This window comes from Aethalodelphis obliquidens, unplaced genomic scaffold, assembly GCF_003676395.1.
Source record: "Aethalodelphis obliquidens isolate GAN/ISIS:26980383/991018 unplaced genomic scaffold, ASM367639v1 scaffold40, whole genome shotgun sequence".
NCBI classification, from domain to species: Eukaryota; Metazoa; Chordata; class Mammalia; order Artiodactyla; family Delphinidae; genus Aethalodelphis; species Aethalodelphis obliquidens.
In genome coordinates, this window is record NW_020837984.1 from 12,893,940 (window position 1) to 12,917,222 (window position 23,283).

Consider the following 23,283-nt stretch of genomic DNA (forward strand, 5'->3'; position numbering starts at 1 on the left):
CATGATCATAACAGATTTCAGTGAGTTCTGTGAGTCTTTCTAGTGAATTATTAAACTTGAGAGTAGTCCTAGAGATGCCCAAACTCTGGAATTAGTGTCAGGAATGAGGGTGGTTTTGGGGAATTTTGTATATCCTGACTTTGATCAGTGATTGGATGTGATATGTATTTCCCCTGGAAGGATGGTAACTTTGGGTGTGGTTTTCTTCTACCAAGGCAAACCAGGAGGGGGCTGGCAGCTGGGGAGTTTCTGCTAGTAATGGTCCCACAGACTGGGGAATGAAGCTTTTCATTCCTGAAGAAAGCAAGTACATCACAGCATCCACCACAGTGGGACAGGCATTAGTCATCAGATGTAAAGGACTGGATTAACATTTCTTTGAAAGGAAGGAAGAAGATTCACATAGCCACTAAATGGGAAGAAAGTTGTATTACTGTTTCATTTTTTGGAATACTAGAAAACGGAATGCTTGTTTCCTGGACAGAGTCTGTGTCATTGTGTGTCCCTCCATGACTTTCTGGAGTTAGTCATTCAATGCTGATTTCTAATGACCAAAATCACTATCATAATCAGCACCCATGGCTCCTTGTTGGAACCCCTCTCAGCAAGTATCCATGTACTGACTTCAACAGTTCTCCTAAGATGTGAAACCTAAATGTAAAAGAAGCCAAAACCATTGCCTTGTTATGTGTCACTTTGCCTATGAGGTAGACAGTCCCCTTTGCGATTTACATCATGCTGAACAGGGCCAAAGAAATAATCTGAAGCCATGGGTGGGTGTCAAAATTGTATTAGCCTCATAAGAACACAATGCTAACAGTAAACACGTATTAGCTGTAATAAGTAATGACCATCCAATACACACCCAATTTCAAGTCAAATTTGTTAAAGCCTTCTGCTGTGGGTCTGTGGCCACTGATCAAAATATACAACAGCTATTAAAGCTTTAATGGAGTTTTCCAAAGGTCATCAGGTTTTCCTTGGCCTTCCTTATTGCCTGCCTCTGCCCCACTCCAAAGTTGGAATGATTTCTCCTGTCTAGAAAGCTTTGTTTTTTATTAAACATCTCTAGACAAAGAGTTTCCACAACTTCCCTTGGTAATCACTTCCCCTGTTCTTTAATCTTGAAGTTTAACTGAAAAAAAAATTTAAGACATTTCCTTCTGTCAGATTGCCAGTGAAAAAATATATGGGTTAGGCTGCTCTGGTCTGAGTTAAGTGTTCAGTAAATATGAAAATTCTTTTTCTCTTCCTCTTCCCCCTTCAGACTCTTAGCAAGCAGTCACATTAGTATTCTACTAACCCTAGCAAAGTAAATAGCTGCTACTTTCCCTGATGCCTCTCCTAAATCAAATGACTTATCATGGCTACACAAAAGAGCTGGTTTCAACTCAGGAACCACAGAGGGATGGATCCATGCCAAAATCCAAATTCTCTTCCAGAAAGGGCTCTGGTAAAGAAGGGTCTTCCCCCAAAATAAATCCATTCATAAGTCCTAAATAGAGTCGACATTAAGTCCACAATTGAAGGATAGCCTTCTTTTTCAAAGCTGAGGGCAAGATAGAGGGTTTTTTCCCCTAATTAAACAGTTAGCTGACTTCTGACTTCCATAAAGATGGAAGCGTCTTTATCACGACAGATGGATGATTAAATATAAGATTTGGGATTGAATGTTTATTTTAAACTGTACTATTTTATAGCATTAAAAGGTATTCCAGTCATCACTATAATTACTAAACATGCAAAATAGATTATGATAATGCAAACTGAACTTGAATTTTAGAAGATAAAAGTGGAAGAAACAATAATTCTTAAGCACTTTTCAACACTCAAAAACGGGCTGTAAGATCATCTGTCTCTCAAGTCTACAAATACAAATGCTCACAGTAAGCAGGCAGGCAGGAAGGCCAGTAATGCAATCATGACTGCTGAGGACGCTAACACTTGGAGCAAAGGCCCACATGAAGGAGGTAGCTGCTACGCAGAAACACAGGACTGTTTTCGTACCACGATGCCAGCCCAGTGTCTCCAGATCTTCTGATTTTCCCAGAGAAGCTGGAAATTCAGGTTTCATGTAAAATTTAATCATTGTTAAAACTCACAATTCTGAGAGCCAAACAAAACCCTCTTGAATGCCAGATTTAGCCATTAACCACCAGTGTGTAACCTCTCAACCAGAAGTAGGTGAGATTCTGGTTATTAGGTAGAAGGTAGCTTAGTAGACACCAAAGATCCGTCCCGACTCTGCAAAATACTGCTGAACAGTAAATCACCCCAAATTCAGTGGTATAAAACAACAAAGATTTTATTATGCTCAGGATTCTGTGGTCAGAAATTTGGACAGGGGCTTCCCTGGTGGCGCAGTGGTTGCGAGTCCACCTGCCGATGCAGGGGACACGGGTTCGTGCCCCGGTCCAGAAGATCCCACATGCCATGGAGTGGCTGGGCCCGTGAGCCATGGCTGCTGAGCCTGCACGTCCGGAGCCTGTGCTCCACAACGGGAGAGGCCACAGCAGTGAGAGGCCCGCGTACCGCAAAAAAAAAAAAAAAAGAAATTTGGACAGGACATGATGAGGATGATCTACCCATGATTCACGGTGTCTGAGCTTCAGCAGGGAAGATTCGAACTTTTGGAGGTAATTGAATGATGAGGACTAGAATGATCTAGAGCTTCAGTTGCATGTCTAGCACCTGGACTGGGATGTCTCAAAGTTTGGGCTTAGCCAGAACTGTCAACTATAGCTGTGATGCTTACAAATATGGCTACTCCATGTGTTTTGGGCTTCTACCTAGCATGGTGGCATCTGAATAGAAGACTTCTTACCTGGTGGCTCAGGGTTCCAAATGTTCCAGCAAATAAAGCAGAAGCTCATGGCCTTCTGTGACCCAGCTTCAAAAGTCACATAGCATCACTTACGTTGTAGTCTACTGGTTGCAGCAGTCCAAGCCCACCCAGATTTAAAGGGAGGGCATGTAGACGAACTGCTCAATGTTAAAAGAGTCAAGATTTTGCAGCCATTTTTTTAAAAACACCCCTGGTAAGAAAAGCTTATGTTTGAGGCAGGAAAGATCTGTATTCAAATCCTAGCTCTACTTTTTACAAAGCAGCATTAAGCAAATCATTTAACATCATTGATCCCCAATTTCCTCGGAAGGTTAGAAATGTGTGTGAAGTCCATGATATATTGTGCATGCTCGGTGAATAGTAACTATTCCTTCCATTCTATTTATCTATTTTATATATAGTACTGTGTATCTGTTAATCCCATACTCTGTTTTATCCCTCCCCCACCCTTTCCCCTTTAGTGACCATATGTTTGTTTTCTATGTCTGTGAGTGCATTTCTGTTTTGTAAACAAGTTCATTTGTATTATTTTTTTAGATTCCACATATAAGTGATGGCATATATTTGCCTTTATCTGACTTACTTCACTTAGTTTGATAGTCTCAAGATCTATCCATGTTGCTGAAATGGCATTATTTAATTCTTTTTTATGGCTGAGTAGTATTCAATCGTATATATATACCACATCTTCTTTATCCATTCATCTGCTGATGGACACTTAGGTTGCTTCCATGTCTTGGCTGTTGTAAATAGTGCTGCTATGAACATTGGGATGCGTGCATCTTTTTGAATTAGAGTTTTTGTCTTTTCCGGGTATATGCCCAGGAGTGGGATTGCTAGATCATACGGTAACTCCATTTTTAGTTTTTTTTAGGACACTCCATACTGTTCTCCATAGTGGCTGCACAATTTACCTTCCCACCAACAGTGTAGGAGGGTTCCCTTTTCTCCACACTCCCTCTAGCATTTATTATTTGTAGGTTTTTGATGATGGTCACTCTGACTGGTGTGAGGTGGTACCTCATTGTAGTTTTGATTTGCATTTCTCTAATAATTGTGATACTGAGCATCTTTTCATGTGCCTGTTGGCCACATGTACATCTGTTCTTTCCATTTTTATCATATTGTAGAGGAAGATGATATGGACTTTCTTAACTGGGTTCCCTTTGTAGCTTTTCAGAATTTATTGCAGGGTCAGTGACTAATTTGACAGGCATTTTATTTACTGACAACACACCCTGAGTGCTTAAGAAAGGTCACCTGCAAACAAAATCATGACCCAACTAGAGTACAACAAAGCATTCTCATACCAGTGTCATGATGGTCTATTTTGAGCAAGGAAACATCCTTTGAAAATGGCTGCTTGCTCTGGAGTCTCAAAAACAACCACCAGTCTATAGGTTTTAGAAGGAGAGAGAGGACTCTAGTAATAGTGGGTGGTTGAGTCAAGATGGAAATGATCTTACAGTGCTTATCTGCCTTAAGTTGAAGGAGCCTCTTAGTATCTGCATGTGTCATAAATAATATAATCACCTCTGTGCAACTGGATAGTGCTAATGGAACCAGTGAGGCCCACAGTATATAATATTTATTTGAAAGAGAAAATGATTTCATTTTATTTCTGGTACAGCCAAGCATTCGAGTAGCACAAGATGAGCCTTTCAATTGCATGTTTAATTCATTCAGATGATTTGTGCACAGCAAGGAGATTTTAATCCCAGGGATTCTTAGTAAGAATATCCTTAGGTTAGTATGTTCTCAAAGGCTTCTGAGATTGGATTCTACTTAACGCCATCTTGCAGACTAAGCTATAGAGTCAGAAAGCCCACCAAAGGCCCAACAGGTAAGAGTAAAACTTCCCTCTGCTACGTCAGTTCCTCAGAGATGGCTGCTCACACCTCCCAGGTCAGACCAGCTCGCAAGCTGAGCCTACACTAGGATCTAGTATCTCTCACATTTTTAAAAATAGTAGTACAGTTTTATTTGACCAATAAACAAATCCAGATTATAGTGAGAAAGTTCAACACAGCTTTATAAGTAATTGATTAATCTAGTATACCAAAATAAAAAAAGAAATCAGTAAGTATGTGGAAGATTTGAATAACACAACTAGCAAACTTGATGAAATTATCATGGTTATAATACTATAAGCCAAAACTCTAGAGTATATCATTATAGATTACATAGATCATTTGCAAAACAAGATTATGTTCTTATCCATAAAACAAATCTAACAAATTTCAAAGAATATCATGCAGAATATTTTTTCTGATTATAGTAAAATGCAACTAGAAATCAGTTTAAAGATATTTTTACAGTCCACATATCATAGGCAGTGTTTTTAAAGGTAAATAGACTTTATTATTTAATTTTTATTAATACTATAAAGCCCTTTTAATCATGTAAGAAATCCTTTGTATCATTTTTTTTAGATTCCACATAAGTGATATCATATGATCACATTTGTAATTAAACAGTCTTTTGTGTCATCATTTGTAATTGTGTAGGCCCCACACTAGAATGTAAACCCCATGTGGTCAGAGACCATGTCTTACTTATCTCCAGCACCCAACACAATGCCTGACTCATGGTAAGTGTTTGATACAATTTGGTGCATAGTTTGCAATACTGCACTGTTTATTCTGGAAAAATAAATTAGAAAATATATATAAGATATTATCTTATGGAGCAATTTCCATTTATGATATAGATACATAGTTATTGATATGAAAAGGCATTCATGGATTTGTTTTCCAAAACTGGTTACAAAACAATATACATATTAGGTAGTAGTAGAATGTAGTGCTTAAAAGTAGTAGATGAATGTGGGCAAGCGACTTACCCTCAATGAGCATCAAAAGAGGGATTAATAATAATCTCAAGTGTGAAGGGCTGTTAGAAGGATGAGTGAGAAAACTGACTAGATAAAATAAAGTAAAAATAAAATAATAAAAAATCTCAGCAAAGTACCTGAGATATATACTAAGTGCATGATAAATATTAGTTGTATTGGAAATTACAACCTCCATTTATGGAGAAAAGTACTTTTCTGTGTGTATATAAACAACTCAAAACTATTCACATCAAATTTTAACATGAATACGTTGGTAGGATTTTCGATTTTTTTAATTTTCTTTTTTTATTTTTGTCTATTTTCTGGACAACAAGGCTATTTTAATCTGGGGTTGGGGATAGTAACTTAGTTTTCTTCTGTAACTCTAGCTGCCTGACCCTTTATTACAAAGCAGAATATTTTGGAGGTGGCTTGTCCAGAAAAATGATCTCAGACTTATTTGAGTGAGGAAGACCAAATGAAGGTTTCAAATGGCTGACTGAAGAAAAGGGTTTGCCTGGTCACATTCTCCAAATTCCATGGACATGACAGAGGAAATGTGCAAACAAAATAAATTTTAGCAGAGCTGAAAAACCAAGAGTTGCCACTAGCAAATCAGAACCTTGAGAATCTTCTAGAAAAAGCAGATGGAAACAGATCTAAAGAATCCAGACTTCCAGAAAGGAAATAAGAAGTCCTCCAAGAAAGAACTCTAAAACAATCCAATGATCAGAGGCAGTAGGGATAGAAGAAGGAATAGGTGATAGGCCTGGGCAATGTTTTAAGAGTGGAGGAATGGTGTTCCTGCCCAGGTAGAGTGCCTGGTGCTGGCTTTGACCTCAAGTGCAGCTCTGGACTCTGGGAATTTTGACACAGGAGCCTCAGAGTAGATACTGGGGCTGGAACAAAGCAATTCCCTAAATATTTTGGGCTACCTCAAGGGAAGAGCCTAACCTTCATCTGAAGACAAACTACTGGTTGCCCTAAAGGGACGTCTAGCCTACCAGGACCCATAAGTGTTCTTCAGTCCAGAACGAGCACCAACACCACCCACCAGAAGCGTAGTGATCGTCAAGAGAAACAGGGATTTCCATTTGCACTAGAAAAAAAACATATCTGAGCTGTCAATTCTGTCTATTTATATGCACTCACCTAAAAATATGAAGTGCCATGAAGTATTGTCAAACATTCAATGGAAATCAATAGTTGACAGAGTGAAGGGAAGGTGAAAAGGAAACAAGGAAGGAGGGAGGAAAGGAAAAGGGAAAAAAGAAATAATTTCAGCATGTCTGGAGGAATCTCTGAACTCCAGCATTTAAGAGAAAATTTTAAATAATCAATAGAGAGGGTAAAAAAAGGTTATGTTCAGAAGAACAAGAATCTGCCTGGCATAAGGCTTCTCCTCTGTAACTAGGCTCTAGAGCGCCGTGGAGCAATGTTTTCAAAGTTCTCACGAAATACCATTAATTATGAAACAAGAATTCTCAAATTAACTATCATTTAAGTGTCAGGGCCAAATAAAGACATTTTCATACACATGAGTCCTCAGATGTTTTAAAATTCAGAAAGCTTTTCTGAACAGATTATATAAGTATAGACAATATTAAGATGGAAAATGAATCTAAGAAAGAGAAAGGATTGTTTTAAAAAATAGTGGTAGATAAAAATAAAATATAGTTAATGCTAAGTACATTTAAATAGCATGGTTGTTAGCCTTAAGCAATTTGTAAGACAGCAGTGGAAGTCGCACCCCAGTTCTTAAATACCTGGCTTGGAAGTAGCACTCTAACTAGTGGCACTAGTTAGAGCCTGCTGGTCAGAACTAGTTTATAGCACATTTAACTGCAAGGGGCTAAGAAATCTGGGAGAGTGCATGAATATTATATTAAATGAATATGAAATGTCCTCAATAGTTCATAATGATTTTAACTTCCTAATGGACTGTATCTTTCAACAACATGTTATGTCCCTCTTTAGCCATATAATGGCTTTCATATTGGAATCTATTTTTCTAGAAATTAATACTGACCTCTCTATCTTTTTTTGGTTATAAGTTGTTTATTTTCAGTTTTTCTGTGTCACTTTTGTGTGTGTGTCTCTTGTGTACATCAAATAACTGAAATTTATTCTCTAACTCAATCTGTCTCTACATTTAATAGGCTATTTTAATATAACCACCTTTATTTTGTTACCTGATATTTGATAACTGATAACTGTTCCCATTCCTGTTACCTTTTTTCCTATGAGCTATCATTGCATTGTTTCTTCTTTTTCCTTCATCTTTAATTTTTGCTGATTAAAGAAGTTTTTTGTTTCCTTTTTTGCTCTAGTGGTTTAAAAATAACATGTTCTATTTCCACTTTTCTCAAGATTAAATGTACACTGAACACATTTTAAATACACTGAACACATGTATTTAAAATGTTTTAATTAAAAGTTTTAATTAAAATGTTTTAATTAAAAGTTTTATTAAACTTTTAAACTTGAAAAATAATTTGTACATACAAGCTCTTGAAACAAAGCAAGATGCTTATCATGCTTTCATCCACTCTTTCCCTTTGCCTCCTCCTATGTTCGTTGAAAACATTTGAATTCTTGTTTCCTGTTTTTATTATTACTATGATTATTTTAAAGTTAGGCCTCTATTTACTAATAAACCATTTAAAATTGCCAAGTAGGTTTTGGCATTTAATGTAATGGCGTTAAAATGTAGGGTTTATTCAGGGAATATAATGCGGGGTCAAATTTAGGAGATTTACTATTGCAACTCACTATATTTACTTAGTAAATAAATGTCCCTTAATTTGATAACAGGAGTTACAGAAAACATCATACTTTAGGGTGAAATAGTAGAGGCATTTGATTAAAACTCAAAATAGGGAAAGATGCTACACAACATTATTCTGGAAGTTTCAATAAATACAATTAGATAAGGAAGGTGGGTAAAACTCATAAGTAGAAGGTGGGAGGGAGACGCAAGAGGGAGGAGATACGGGGATATATGTATATGTGTAGCTGATTCACTTTGTTATAAAGCAGAAACTAACACACCATTGTAAAGCAATTATACTCCAATAAAGATGTTTAAAAAAAAAAAACCTCATAAGTATTGGAGAAAAAGAGACAGAACCGCCATTATTGTCAGTTGACGTGATTATCTATTTTTTTTAACTAAATAAACCAAAAAACATAGAGAACTAATAAGAAGGCTCAGTAAGGCAGCCAATTATAAGATTAACATTTTAAAAAATCAGTAGCTTTGTACTTCAAAAAAACAATCTAATAGAAATTGCAATGAAATTTCAAAATCCCCAGAGGAAAAAAACTATGAAATACCTAGAAATAACCAAATAAAAAGATGCACAAACTTTGTGAAGAAAACTATTTTACTGAGATACTAAAAAAAATTTTTTCCAGATGAATGGGAAGACTAAATTTTGTAAAATATCGATTCTCCCATAATTAATTTATAAACTCAGAGACATGCCAGTCAGAACATCAACAGGGAACTTGTTGAAAAGGTGAATCTAAAATTCACAAGTGCGCAAAAAATGTCCGAGGTGAGAAATGTCGGTATTTTATAGGGTGATGTTCACATGATACTAAACAATGAAATAGAATACACAGGTTCAAAACCAAATGCAAATTTAGTATATGACCACAAAAGAGTGAACTAGATAATAGATGATATTAGGACAAATGGTTATCCAATTGGCAAAAAGGTATAAAATTAGATTCTTACCTTACACTATATGCAAGAATAAATCCTGGTTAGATTAAAAATCTTAATATTAAAAAGTTACCAGAAGAAAGTTTGAGATCAGAACTTTATAATCTTGGGGAATGTTTTCCTAAGCAAAACATAAAATGTATGAATCATAAAAGGAAAAGGTACTGATTTGATGACTCACAAATTTAAAGCATCTCTAAGGCAAACAACACCATAAACATACTTCAAAGAAAAGCAATAAACCAAGAAGAAAGATTTGCACCATAATAAAGTCACGATCCATTCATAAAGACTGCCCACAAATCAGTAAGAACAATTTTTCTAAAAAGGAAACCAGGTACGATTAGGTAATTAACAGAAGAAACACACATGGCAAATAAGAAAGGATATTCAACCTCACTAGGAATCACAGAAGTGAATATTAAAGCAATATAATGAAACATTTTTTCTCTCAGAATGGCAAAATTTTTAAAGATTGATTGTATTTATTTATGCAAAGAATGTGATAAAATGGATAAACATACATTGTGGTGGGAATGCAACTCAGCGTAGGCTTCTTTGTGGCCACCTTGACAGTATGTAGCCAAACTTGCAGACCCTGGCCACAGGGGTGGCTTAGGTGTTCTGCCCACCCCTCTGCTGGTGTTGTGTGCAGGGGGCATGTTCAGTACCCTGCTTTTGCTCCCAACGCCCTGTTTTTGCTCCACGCTCTTCAAAAGCGGCAGTTGGGTTTTTTGGTCTCTTTGTATCTTTTGTCCAGAATTTGCCTCAACTGTGCATGCATGCAGTTATTTTTAGTCCCATACAGTTTCTTTGTATTTTGTTGCTCAAGGATAGGTGTGTCCATGTACAAGCACTGCAGTACCGCAGCAAAGGGTTCCAGGTCCCAGCCTGTCTCACTGGGAGCAAATAATCTCTGGTTGGTCTGCCCTTCTCAATAAAACCACTCCTGTCACACCAATCGCCCTTGGTTCTTTTTTGTTTTGCTTTCATATTTACATATCTTCCTCACCTAATTTACCATGTATAAATATAACACATCTATAAGACTATATATATATAATATATGCACAACTTTAAAACTAATGAAAATGCTGGAGAGGATGTGGAGAAGAGGGAACCCTTCTACATTGTTGGTGGGAATGTAAATTGGTACAGCCACTATGGAAAGCAGTATGGAGGTTCCTTAAAAAACTAAAAATAGAGCTGCCACATGATCCAGCAATCCCACTACTGGGCATATATCAGGAGAAAACACTAATTTGAAAAGATACATGCATGGGATTGAGATATATACACTACTAGATATAAAATAGATAACTAATAAGGAACTACTATATAGCACAGGGAACTCTACTCAATACTCTGTAATGACCTATACGGGAAAAGAATCTAAAAGAGAGTGGATATATGTATATGTATAACTGATTCACTTCGTTGTACACCTGAAACTAACACAACATTGTAAATCAACTATACTCCAATAAAAATTATTTTAAAAAAAAGAAAAGATACATGCACCCCATTGTTCATAGAAGCACTATTTACAATAGGCAAGACATGGAAGCAACCTAAATGTCCATCAACAGATGAATAGATAAAGAAGATGTGATACACACACATACAATGGAATATTGCTCAGCCATAAATATGAATGAAATAAGCCATTTGCAGAAACATGGATGGACCTAGAGATTATCATACTAAGTGAAGTAAGTCAGAAAGAGAAAGACAAATACCATTATATGTGGAATCTAAAATATGATACAGGGGCTTCCCTGGTAGTGCAATGGTTAAGAATCTGCCTGCCAATGCAGGGCACACAGCTTCAAGCCCTGGTCTGGGAAGATCCCAGGTGCCGTGGAGCATCTAAGCCCACATGCCACAACTACTGAAGCCCGCGCGCCTAGAGCCTGTGATCTGCAACAAGAGAAGCCACTGCGAGGAGAAGCCTGCGCACAGCAACGAAGAGTAGCCCCCACTCGCCGCAACTAAAGAAAGCCCGCGCACAGCAACGAAGACCCAACACAGCCAAAAATAAAATAAAGTAAATTAAAAAATAATAATAGAATATGATACAAATGAACTTATTTACAAAATAGAAACAGACTCACAGACATAGAAAACAAACTGACGGTTACCAAAGGGGAAAGGGGGGGATAAATTAGGAGTTTGGGATTGACAGATACAAACTACTATATATAAAATAGATAAACAAGCATCTACTGTATAGCACATGGAACTATATTTAATATCCTGTAATAAATCATAATAGAAAAGAATATGAAAATGTATGTATGTATATATACATGAATCACTTTGCTGTATACCAAAAACTAACACAACACTGTAAATCAACTATACTTCAACAAAAAATAAAACAATAAAACTAATGATACAACAAATATCCACATAACCTCTGTCGTGTCTCCACACACCCACCTCCCCATCTCATGACAGTATTGCTCTTCCAACTCATCAGTGTTAACTAATATCCTGATTTTTTGGTCTTTCATAATTTTCTTGTTTTTCTTTACACTTGTACCAAATATGTAGAATTATCTTTTAAACGAGCAATTTTTTTCATAAAGTTCCTATGAGGATTAAATGAGATAATGCTTAAAATCCTTAGCACAATGCCTGACACATATCAAGTACTCAAAAATGTCATCTATTGTCATGTACTAAAAAACGTCATCTATTGTCATGATTCTTTTAAATTTCCATTAATATAATGCAGAAGATCTTTCATTTATTCAGTAATTCATCTCATTCATTTCTTAATCACCTACTATGGGTCACCTCATCTCTACAATGGTAGATGCTATAAAGACATACAGTTTGGGGCGGGGTTTTTTTCATCTTTTTACCTTTTATTTTTAAATAATTATAGACTCATGAGAACTTGTAAAAAGAGTACAGGGAGGTTCTGTGTACCCATCACCCAGCTTCTACAGACATCTTATATATCTATAGTACATTTTCAAAACCAGGAAATCAACATTGGGACGATACAATTAACAGGACAACAGACTTTCTTCAAATTTCACCAGTTTTTGTGTGGACTTTTTTTTTTTTTGGTATGTATATTCTTGTATAATCCTGTGACATTTTATTCCATGTGTAGACCTGTGTAACCACCACCCCTATCAAGATATAAACCTGTTCTGTCACTACAAAGGAATTCTCTATGCAATCCCTTTAAAGTCACACTCTTCCTCCCTTACCTAATCCCTGGCAACCACTGATCAGCTCCCCATCTCTATAATTTTGTCATTTTGAGAATGTTATGTAAATGGACTCATACAATATGTAACCTTTTGAAATAAGCTATGCAGTTTTACACTCATGGGAAATTGGCCTTACATCCTGACTCTGGATTTCTTGGCTGGGGAGAATTCCTTGACTAGATTTTTACTGAGGAGAATTAATTCCACCTTCAGGTCATGTAGAGTGTTTCAGTGTCTGGGAAATCTGAGAATCTGATGAAACCCTAACGATAAAGAATCTAACCATTAATTAGAATTCACCAGGACACTGGAAGGTGTCCATGAAGGATCCAGAATGGAAGAGAGGGAGAAAGAGCAGAAAACAACCCTGGAACTAGACCCTCTGGGATGTTTGGGGGCCCTGATGTGAACTCCATAATTAATGGCAAGCCTGTTCAGTTGCTGCCCGTGCTGAAAACTAACGAACTTGGAAGAGGTTTGTCTATAAATGTCAGAAATGAGTTTCAAAGACTTTCATCAATCCTTCACCCCCAACTGACCAAAAAAGGGGATTGTTTGCAAATTGCACAGCAGGCCAGGAAAACAGTCTGAAAACCCTTTTAATCAGATATTTTGGAAGGCGCTTGTCTAAAAATCACCTTTGCCAAGTTTCCAGGCCGGTCCTTTGTAAGCTCATTTTTGAAGACATGTCACAAAGCAGGAACTGGAAGGAGAAACATGTTTTATTTTGTGATACAATGAAGTCCTTTGTCCAACAAATAGATGTGATAATATCACTGTGTTGGATCCACAAAACCGTTCTCCAAAGTGATTGTGGCTGCTTTTTAAATTTTTGCACCTTCCGTCTGGTTGAGAGCACTGAAAGAATGGTGCTAAAAGCCTCTTTTCAGACACTTCAGGGGCATTCTTTTGTTTGAATTTACTTCCCCTTTCCCAGCCGGTCCCTGGCACCAAACACAGCCTTACAGATCGCCTCAGACTGGCAGGCGGGATGAAGTAAGCAGGGGCCATGCCAAGTTCCTCTTCCAGGCTCTGCTCACCCAGGCCCTGCTCGCTACCCTCTCTCTACATAGACAGGGCGGCCTGGCTGCTCTCAGAAACAGAACCTGGTACACATGCCAAGTGGCTCCTGGGGACAGTTACAGCACAGCCCGTCCCCACTTTGATTTTTACCTAGACTGTGTCAGAGCGGAACACTTTGCAACTTACCACCTTTTCTCTTTACTTAATATTAGAAGCTCTGTCTGACTCTGCAACTGATTCCTGGAAGGGAGTTCCAAATGAAGACACATTTCCGTAAGCCAATGACACCCAAAATTACTTCATAGGACAAACCATTTACTGTCTCCGACTGGATTTCAGAGATCACTCATGTGAGTGCTACAGTTTTCTAAAACACACAAAAGCATGTGAAAATGTAAAGACATGAACTCCAGTGGTGTTTCCCAATTGCAGGTCATGGATTTTTAGGCAGTACAACTTCGAATTAGCTCAGCTGCATGGTTTAGAACACTGGTTCTCAACTGGGACAATTTTGCCCCCCAAGGGCCATTTGGCAATGTCTGGAGACATCGCTGGTTGTCACAACTGGGTGAGGAGTGCTACTGGCACCTGGTGGGTAGAGGCCAGGGATCCTGTTAACCATCCTGCAGTGTACAAGACAGGCTTCCCTGCAAAGACTTCCTGGTCCTAAATGTCAATAGTGCTGAAGCCGAGAAACCCGGGTTAAAGGAAAGCACGGGGCCTTTGAAGTCAGATATCCTGGATTTGAATCCTACCTTCGTCTTCAACCTAACCTATCCAAGCTTTGATTCCCCTTCTTTAAACTTGAAATTACCCTACTTGCCTTACTGACCAGTTGGGAGGATCAAACGAGATCAGAACCTGTAAAGAGCCCACTGTTTAGTATTCACTGGGTATTCAGTAAAAGAGCAGATTCCTTCCCTTTCATTCCTTGCCTTACACTCCCTCCTTTGAGACCCCCAAGTCGCCTCTCCTTCACTGCTGAGTCAGCTGTCGCAGGAAATGCCTGCTGTGCTTCCCCTGTGAGCACTGACCGTCTGGTCTGATGGGCTGGCTACCACCCAGCCCTGATTCTCCCATCACAGGTGTGATGACAAATACAGAGCACCCCAAGCCCTGGCCACAGAGTGTTTCAGAGGAGGGACCCCAGCCCAAATCTGACCAATCATCGTCATCCAAGGACTGGAACCAGAGCTTTCAGGAAATACACATCCTCTTTTTTCTCTGAGATTGATCAGAAATTGTGAGAGCAAAATAAATCTGGAGTTGAGCTGCCCAGAGCTAGCTATCTTTGCTACAAGCAGAAAAGAATTAAATCAAGAATGAATCAATGTAGGGGACTTCCCTGGTGGCGCAGTTGTTAAGACTCCACACTCCCAGTGCAGGGGGCCTGGGTTCGATCTCTGTTCTGGGAACTAGATCCCACATGCATGCCACAACTAAGGAGCCCACCTGCCGCAACTAAGACCCAACACAACAAAATAAATAAATATTAAAAATAAAAAATCTCCCTCTGCCTTCCTCCAAAAAAAAAAAAAAAAGAATCAAAGTGTAGAAATTAGAGACAATAGAAGGCAAGACGGGGTTCCAGTGATAAACTTTCAGTGACCTTGTAGCTTACATTAGTTTGAGTTAGGTTTCTGTCACTTGCAACTTAGAGGTTTCTGACTAATAGAACTGAGTAGGGGTTAGAAAACACAGGATGTCAGGATACCAACCAACCCACAAATATCTACTGGGTGCCATGCCAGGCTCTGAGAATGTCAAAAGGTATAGTTCCTGCCCTCAAGATGCTTCTATTATAGTTGGGTAGACAAATACACAGCAAAAGGTTAGCATTACAAGGTTGTGTAAATGCTGAGAGAATCAGAGCCATATGGCTGGTAAATCAGGAGAGGGGACATTTTTCTGCATTGGAAAGAACAGGGACCATTTTTATGATTTAGCTGGCACTGTTCCCTAACTGCCTGAGCTAAGAAGCTGCCCTTTCATTACCCCAGTACACTTATGTTCAGAACTGGGGAGCACCTTATACCTCCAAGGGGCTCAGCTCTTGCTGAGCTGTCACCACCCCTAGTCTGGTGCCAAGACCTCTCTTTATTGGCCCCTGGGTACTGTCCGCTACTCTCATTTATCAGCTCCCAACATACACCCCCCTCTCCATAACCTCTCCTCTGCATTATTAATACCCCCGGGATGCTCTGTATTTCCTTGCCCCACGCACAAGCCCCTGTTCCTCCCCTCTTTATCAAACCCTTCCACTGTGGTTTCTGAAGCTCTTACATCGAGATCAGCAAATGCTCACATTTCATTTTGTCTCAGAAAGTTCCTTCCACCCCTTTTCTATATTGAGACTCAGCTGTCCACTGAGCACAACCGCATGAGAATCTTTATCTTCTCATTCCCCTCACATCTCATTGTCAGAAGGTAACCTTATTCCCAATGCCACTTCTAGGCAGTTACTGCTCTGGCCTCCAGCCAAGATCCCTGCTCCTTTGAGGACAAGGCCTTCTCACCCTGCCACCTCCTCCCCTTTACTCTCATCTACACATCTGGCTCACAGTATCCTTCTTCGCCCAATTATTGCCATCTTTCCTGGTGAGTTCAACACCCATGTGTAATTTTCATCCAACATCCTCTGTTTTCATCCCCTGGTGCAGTTGCCACATTGCCCAACTCCAGGGGCGTAATGAACATTGTAGCCTATGGGAATGGTGCCCCCTGGAGTTGTTAACTGCACACTCTGCACAGCCCTATGCAGCATCCAGTGTCTTCCTATCATTTCCAGTCACCTTCTCTTCTCCCCAGCTCAGCCAGCACCTCCCTCAATCACACCTTGAACTCTGCGTTACTACAAATTATTAATTCAAACATTCCAATCCTTTCAAGTTACTTGCTCAACTATCCCCACAATAACAGTCCTTCCCTATGGAAGACTGGAGAATATCTTTCCACTTTCTGTCAATTCTCTCTGCTTTCATTTCTTTCTTAGTTTATCCTGGAATTCATAGTCTATCATTATAATTAATCCCTGGTAAATTCTCCCAGTCCTTTGCTGCCTCCATTCCATTCAACCTGGCTGGCAGAACCCCAGCCCTGAATCAACCAAATCACCCACCATCTCTAACCATGTGCATCCTGGAAGCAGTACTTCCTGAGAAAATCACAAAACAGAAGAGGTAGGTATCACACAAGTCATGACACGTCCCTCTCCCTCATTGGCCACATCCCCTAAATCACCAAGTCCTGCTGAGTCTTCCTTCTTAGTACCCCTTGGGTACACACTCTTCTAACTCAATGCCCCTACTGAAATCTACACAGCGTCAGCACCCAAACAGACCACTGAAATAGTACACAGTGAGGTTTTTTAAAAACATAAATATCATGTCATTCCTTTGTCACTGCCTGAACCTCCTCAATGATATACACTTGTTATTAGAATAAAATCAGATATTCTTATCACAGCCTACACAGCATTGTATGACCTGACTCTGCTTGTGTATCTACTCAGACCTCGTGCTCCCCTCTCTCTGTGTAGTCCTTTAAACCAGCCACATTGACTTTCTTTCTGTTCCTCAAATTTGCTCCTTTTCACCCCCAAGCCTTCCCTCAAGCTGCTCCCTCTGTCTACACGGGAACAAAGCCATGAATCCCCAGAATGATGTTGGAGAGTGATTCCAAGATGGCACCTGGGCAGCTGGTCTGGAGAGCAGCTGGTCCAGATTAGAGCATGTCAGAAATTTTTTTCGGAGACTTCCATGAGTTGGATGTTGGTCATTCTCAGTACTTCTCTCATTTTCTTTCTTTTTCTCCTCTCTTTTCTATTTCCTTGTCTTTTTCTTCTATCTTCTGGAAGATTTCCTCAAATTTACCATTCTAGTAAAGCTTTTATTTCTGCTATAATATTTTTATTTCTAAAACCATTTTCTGGTTTTCTAGATGTTCCTTTATATAGTAGCCTGTTCTCATTTCATGGTCGTGTAAAAGAATGTTGAATGGCCATTATGGAATAATCTTTCTCTCTCACTCTGGCAGGGTCACCATCTTATTCATTTGGGAGTATACAATACATAACACAGGGCCTGGACAAATGTCAGTTAAATTATTGAATATCCATGTGTAGATGAACTGAAAGAACAGCAGAACAAAAAGAGAGAGATCCAAGCTTAATTATTTACCAGCTGTGAGGATCTTAAGCAAGTCATTTTTTTCTCTTCAAGTCACAGTTTCTTCATCAATGAAATGGAGATACTATACTCTGCCCTGGCTAACTCCCAGGGTTACTGTAAACGTAAGTGAGGTCCTCGAATCAACAATTAGGCAAAAATATCAAGGAAATTACCCTTGGGAAAACTCTTAAAACATTCACTGAGCATATCTACATGGTCTTATGTATATAGATCTGAACAGTTATTCTTTGCACACTAAGAGTTGAAAAACAGCTAAATTTAAGAAAATAAAAGCAAAGTTTATATGTAGATGAAGGCATGAGATTTCATGAGTATTTATAGTAATCTGCTTTTTAGATACTATCAAATCTCTAGGTCAGGTTTTCTCATTTCTGTTGACATTTGGGACCAGATAATGCTTTGTTGTGGGGTACTGTCCTGTGCATTGTAGAACATTTAGCAACAACCTGACCTCTGCCCACTAGATGCCCATAGAAACCTCCCTTTCTTCCCCCTCACCCGTCCCCACAGTTGTGACAACCAAAACTGTTTCCAGACATTGCCAAACGTCCCCCAGGAGGGTACAAAATCCCCCCAACTAAGAATTGAGGACTGTTGCCCTAGGGTAAATGAGAATTAGGTTTCCTAAAGCTTTCCTGCTTGCCTGCGGTATTTACTCCATTCTTCCTTAAAATTAAGTCTCTGAAACTTTATTACATGTTAATGTATCTGTTTGCTGTTCTGATGATTAAATGACAAAATGTATGTAAAAACATCTAGCACAGGGCAAAGCACTTTGATCAGTATTTGCTGGCTTTGACATGGAAACAACCTAAATGTCCATTAACAGATGAATGGATAAAGAAAATGTGGTACATATATACAATGGAATACTACTCAGCCATAAAAAAGAATGAAATAATGCCATTTGCAGTAACATGGATGGAACTACAGATTATCATAGTAAATGAAGTAAGTCAGACAGAGAAAGACAAATATATGCTATCACTTATATGTGGTATCTAAAATATGACACAGATGAACTTATCTACAAAACAGAAACAGACTCACAGACTTAAAGAACAGACTTGTGGTTGCCAAGAGGGAGGGGGGTGGGGGAGGGAAGGATTGGGAGTTTGAGGTTAGCAGATGCAAACTATTCTATATAGGATGGATAGATAAGAAGGTCCTACTGTATAGCACAGGGAACTATATTCATTATCCTGTGATAAACCTAATGGAAAAGAATAAGAAAAAGAATATATATGTGTATACAGATACAGATATATATGTCTCTGAATCACTTTGCTGTACAACAGAAATGAACACAACATTGTAAATCAACTGTACTTCAATAAAAAAAATTTCTTTTTAATTTTTTTAAAATGAATATCTGCTGGCTGTGAATCTACACCTGGCTTGGTCAGACTCATGGGCACATAGCTTTTGAAAGCATAAAAAAGAACTTGCCCCTCACTTCCTGTCTTTCCAAGCTGGCACTTCCTGTCAGGGTCTCCATAGTGCCATGAAGCTACCTACTTCTCATGCCCTGCACCACAGGTCTCATCCTAGGAGGGGGGTAGGTTTAAAGTCGGCATATAAATTAAATGCACTTACCATGTGACTACACAGCATGTGAAAGTGTTTTGTAAATGTACTACTACTTGCAGCTTCCAAGTTCACAGCTACCTTCCCAGACCTCCTCAGCCCAGTGAGAAATCATCTCAAGAGCCTCAGATTTCCTAGCTCGTCTTTGACTTTGTTCAGTAATTAATCTCTTTTAGAGATAATGTTCCTGTATGTGTTTCATCATTTTTTCCTATGCTACTGTCATCTTACTTGGTATGACCTTACGTCCAGGCTGAGATGCACCTAGATGAGGGTAGGGCCGTGGCTCATGTGTCTCTTTATCACCAACTGTGCCTCCAGAGATGCTGGCAGAGATGCTCGAAAACATTTTAGTGATTTGCAGCGCTTTTAAAATATGTCTGCAAATTCTTTGACACCATCAAAAGTGGAGTGGAGGGCTTCCCTGGTGGCGCAGTGGTTGAGAGTCCGCCTGCCGATGCAGGGGACACGGGTTTGTGCTCCGGTCTGGGAAGATCCCACATGCTGCGGAGTGGCTGGGCCGGTGGGCCATGGCTGCTGAGGCTGCGCGTCCGGAGCCTGTGCTCCGCAACGGGAGAGGCCACAACAGTGAGAGCCCCGCGTATTGCAAAAAAAAAAAAAAAGTGGAGTGGAATTCCACCGCCTTTGGATATGGGCCAGCTTAGCAACTTGCATCTAATAAACAGAAGGCAGTGGAAGTGATGCAGCATATCTTCCAAGACAGGGTCACAAATGGTGATACAGCTTCTCCCTGGCACTCTCTCTCTCTCTTTTTAAATTTTATTTTATTGTGATAAGAACACAACATGAGATCTACCCTCTTAACAAAAGTTTAAGTGTACAGCGTAGTATTGTTGACCATAGCCTAGCTCTCTCTTAGAATGTAGACCTTGGGATGCTGAGCTGACATATAAGAAGGCTGGCTACTCTGAAGCCACCAAGCTGGAGGGGACACATGGAAACAGAAAGATGCCCAAGGAACTCCAACCGTGCTAGCCCCCACTGTTTTAATCTTCCCAGGATTAATCCCCAGATATCGGAGGGAATGACCTTCAGATGATTCTAACCCCAGCCTTCAAACTACCCCAGTTGACTTCCCAAAAGTCCCCATTGCCCAAATTCATAAGCAAAATAAATATTATTGTTTCAAGCCACTGAAGTTTGGGTGGTTCGTCATGCAGCATTAGATAACAGGAAGAGATTTGGATCCACAGGCAAGGAGCTATGGAATACCCAACCAAAAATATTCCCCAGTTTTAATACATCCCCGAAGCTGCAGGGTGAACGGTTAAGGTCACTCTAATTGCACCATTTCACTTTGCTGGTTCCCTCCCTGAGCTTTAGAAAGAAGTGGTGCTACTTTGATGACAAAGACCATCCAGAAAATCACTGGGTTAACGTATTACTAACCTCCACGTTCCACATCTAGGGGAGTTTATATTTTTACTTTCCAACCTACACTGTTTTGCTAGATGTTTTCAACTAATGGTTTCAATGCTATTAATGATGAAATGTGGCTTTTTCCTAGGCAGAAGTGGAATATTTGTCCTTTACTCCTTACCAATTGAACTTCAGAGATAATCTCATTAAAGTCTTCTAAGAAATTCAGCACAGCAACCAGACTCATTTTTGTTTAAAATTATAGGTGCCCAAACGCAGAGGCCATTGTCCGCTTTGAGTCCCACTAGGATGGAAATGGCTTCCTGGGCTGGGAAGTCTCTCCCATCAGCCCTGATACGCTCAGTGGATCCCTTTGCCTTCTTCTGGCTGCATTTCTTTCCTAGTTTGGTGTTTAAAAATCAACTTCTTTGACCTTCACAAACAACTTACCAGGAACTGAACAAAGACAACTTAAAAACGTAAACTAATGTCAGATGTTAGATCGTTGAAAAAATCCAGGAAAATTGGAATATTGCATTTTAACCAGTTGGCAGGTAGTCCATGATCGTGATGAATTTCTTACTCTGGTTGACACATTTTCAAATGTTAATGTCCTCTTGAGGAATAAACTTTGTTCTAATGATTGAAGTAATGGCTTCAAAGGTGAGCATTCCACTTATTATGGTTTCAAACCTTGGCACTGTGCACCGAGAGGTGTTAGGTTATGTGCTCGACAGAGAAATAATTACGACCACATAATGAAAAGGAAAAGGCTTTGAGAGAGGGATTATGGACGGGACCTGGGTCATGGAGGAAAGAGACTCCATCAGCAGGATGAAACGGCCCTTAATCAAGTGCAACGTGATGTCAAAGACACAATATCAAGTTTCCTCGAAACTGTGCAATTCACACCCACCAGGGCTCCAGTTTGTGGATGCATTTTCTTCCTCTAACCTGAAAGGGGAGAGAGTCCGAGAGATTTTTTTTCTATCAAAACTCAACTTTCTTTCCACTTAATGCTGAGTCAAAAAAGGCAGGAAACTCGAGAGTAACAGGGTGAGTTCCCAGTTTTTTCATCTCTCCAGGAGGAATGCAGGGCAGAGAACCTCCTGGTGACCAAACACACTTCCAGCTGCGGGCCGACTGGTAGAATTCATTTGAGAACAAATAAAGAGCAACTGTCAGCAACAGGAGAGAAGAATGGGAAATATTATCCGGAAAGGAATTATTGGTCTCCTATGGCACTGCTTCTTTCCTTGAAGCCATGGCCGATAAAAGCTTCTCATTCTCTTAAATCCATCCTGAGCTACCTTCCAAGGAAAACTTGCAAAGTGCTTCAGCACAGAAATTCCATCACACATGGAGTCCATGGTTAGCTGGACCTTTAATACTGAAGCCAATACAGAGACTCTCCTCACTTTTCCTGAGAGAAATATATTGTGAATCATATAGGTGCAAAAATTCAGCTGAGTGACACTAAGAAGGAAAGTGACGGAAAACAGGTTACCGCCCCCCCAACTTTGTCTTGTCCTGAGCAAAGGCAGCCCTCCAACAGGCAGTATGCCTCAGTCTTCTATGCTATGTGACAAATCACCATACACTTAGTGGCTTCAAACCACACCCATTTATTATCTGTCAGTTCCATGGGTCAGGAGCCTGGGCATGGCTTAGCTAGGTTCTCTGCCCAGGATCTCACAAGGTTGCATTTTCATCTGAACCTCAGGGTCCCTGTCCAAGCTCACTGGTTGTTGGCAGAATTCAGCCCCCTGCATTTGTAGAACTGAGGCTCTCAGCTTCTAAAGACCTGCTAGTCCTGCTGCATGGCCCTCTGATAACATGGTAGTTTGCTTGTTCAAGGCTAAATGAATCTACTCAGGTTGCCATAACAAAATACCACAGACTGGGTGGCTTAAACAACAGAAAGTTATTTTCTCACAGTGCTGGAGGTCCGAGATCAGGGTGCCAGCATGGTCGAGTTCTGGTGAGAGCTCTCCAGCTGGGTTGCAGACAGCCACCTCCTCACTGTGGGCTCACGTGACCTTTGCACATGCATGTGCTCGGGGTGGGGAGGCGGGGAGGGAGAGAGACAGACAGAAAGCTCTCTGGTGCCTCTACTTATAAGGGCACTAATCTCATCATGAGGGCCCCACCCTCACAACCTCATCTAACCCTAATGACCTCCCAAAGACCCTAGCTCTAAAACCATCATATTAAGGGTCAAGGCTTCAACATACGACTGGGGAGAGGGGTGGGGCACAAGCATTCAGTCCATAACAAAGGCCAACAGGAGAGTATCTCTAACCTCTTCCATCTCTGACCTCCAGACCTCCTTTTAAAGTGTTCGCCTGATTAGGTCAGGCCCACCCAGGATCATCTCCCCTTTGATAATGTAAAGTCAGCTGATTAAGGGCCTTAATTAAATCTACAAAATCCATTCACCTTTGCCATATGACATTAACCACAGG

At 39.8% G+C, this 23,283-nt stretch overlaps 1 long non-coding RNA gene across 6 annotated transcripts in view; it reads right to left on the minus strand.

The window, feature by feature from the left end:
* LOC113633590 (uncharacterized) overlaps positions 1-23,283 on the minus strand; it is an 89,596-nt gene that overhangs the window by 39,637 nt on the left and 26,676 nt on the right. The window lies entirely within an intron of this gene.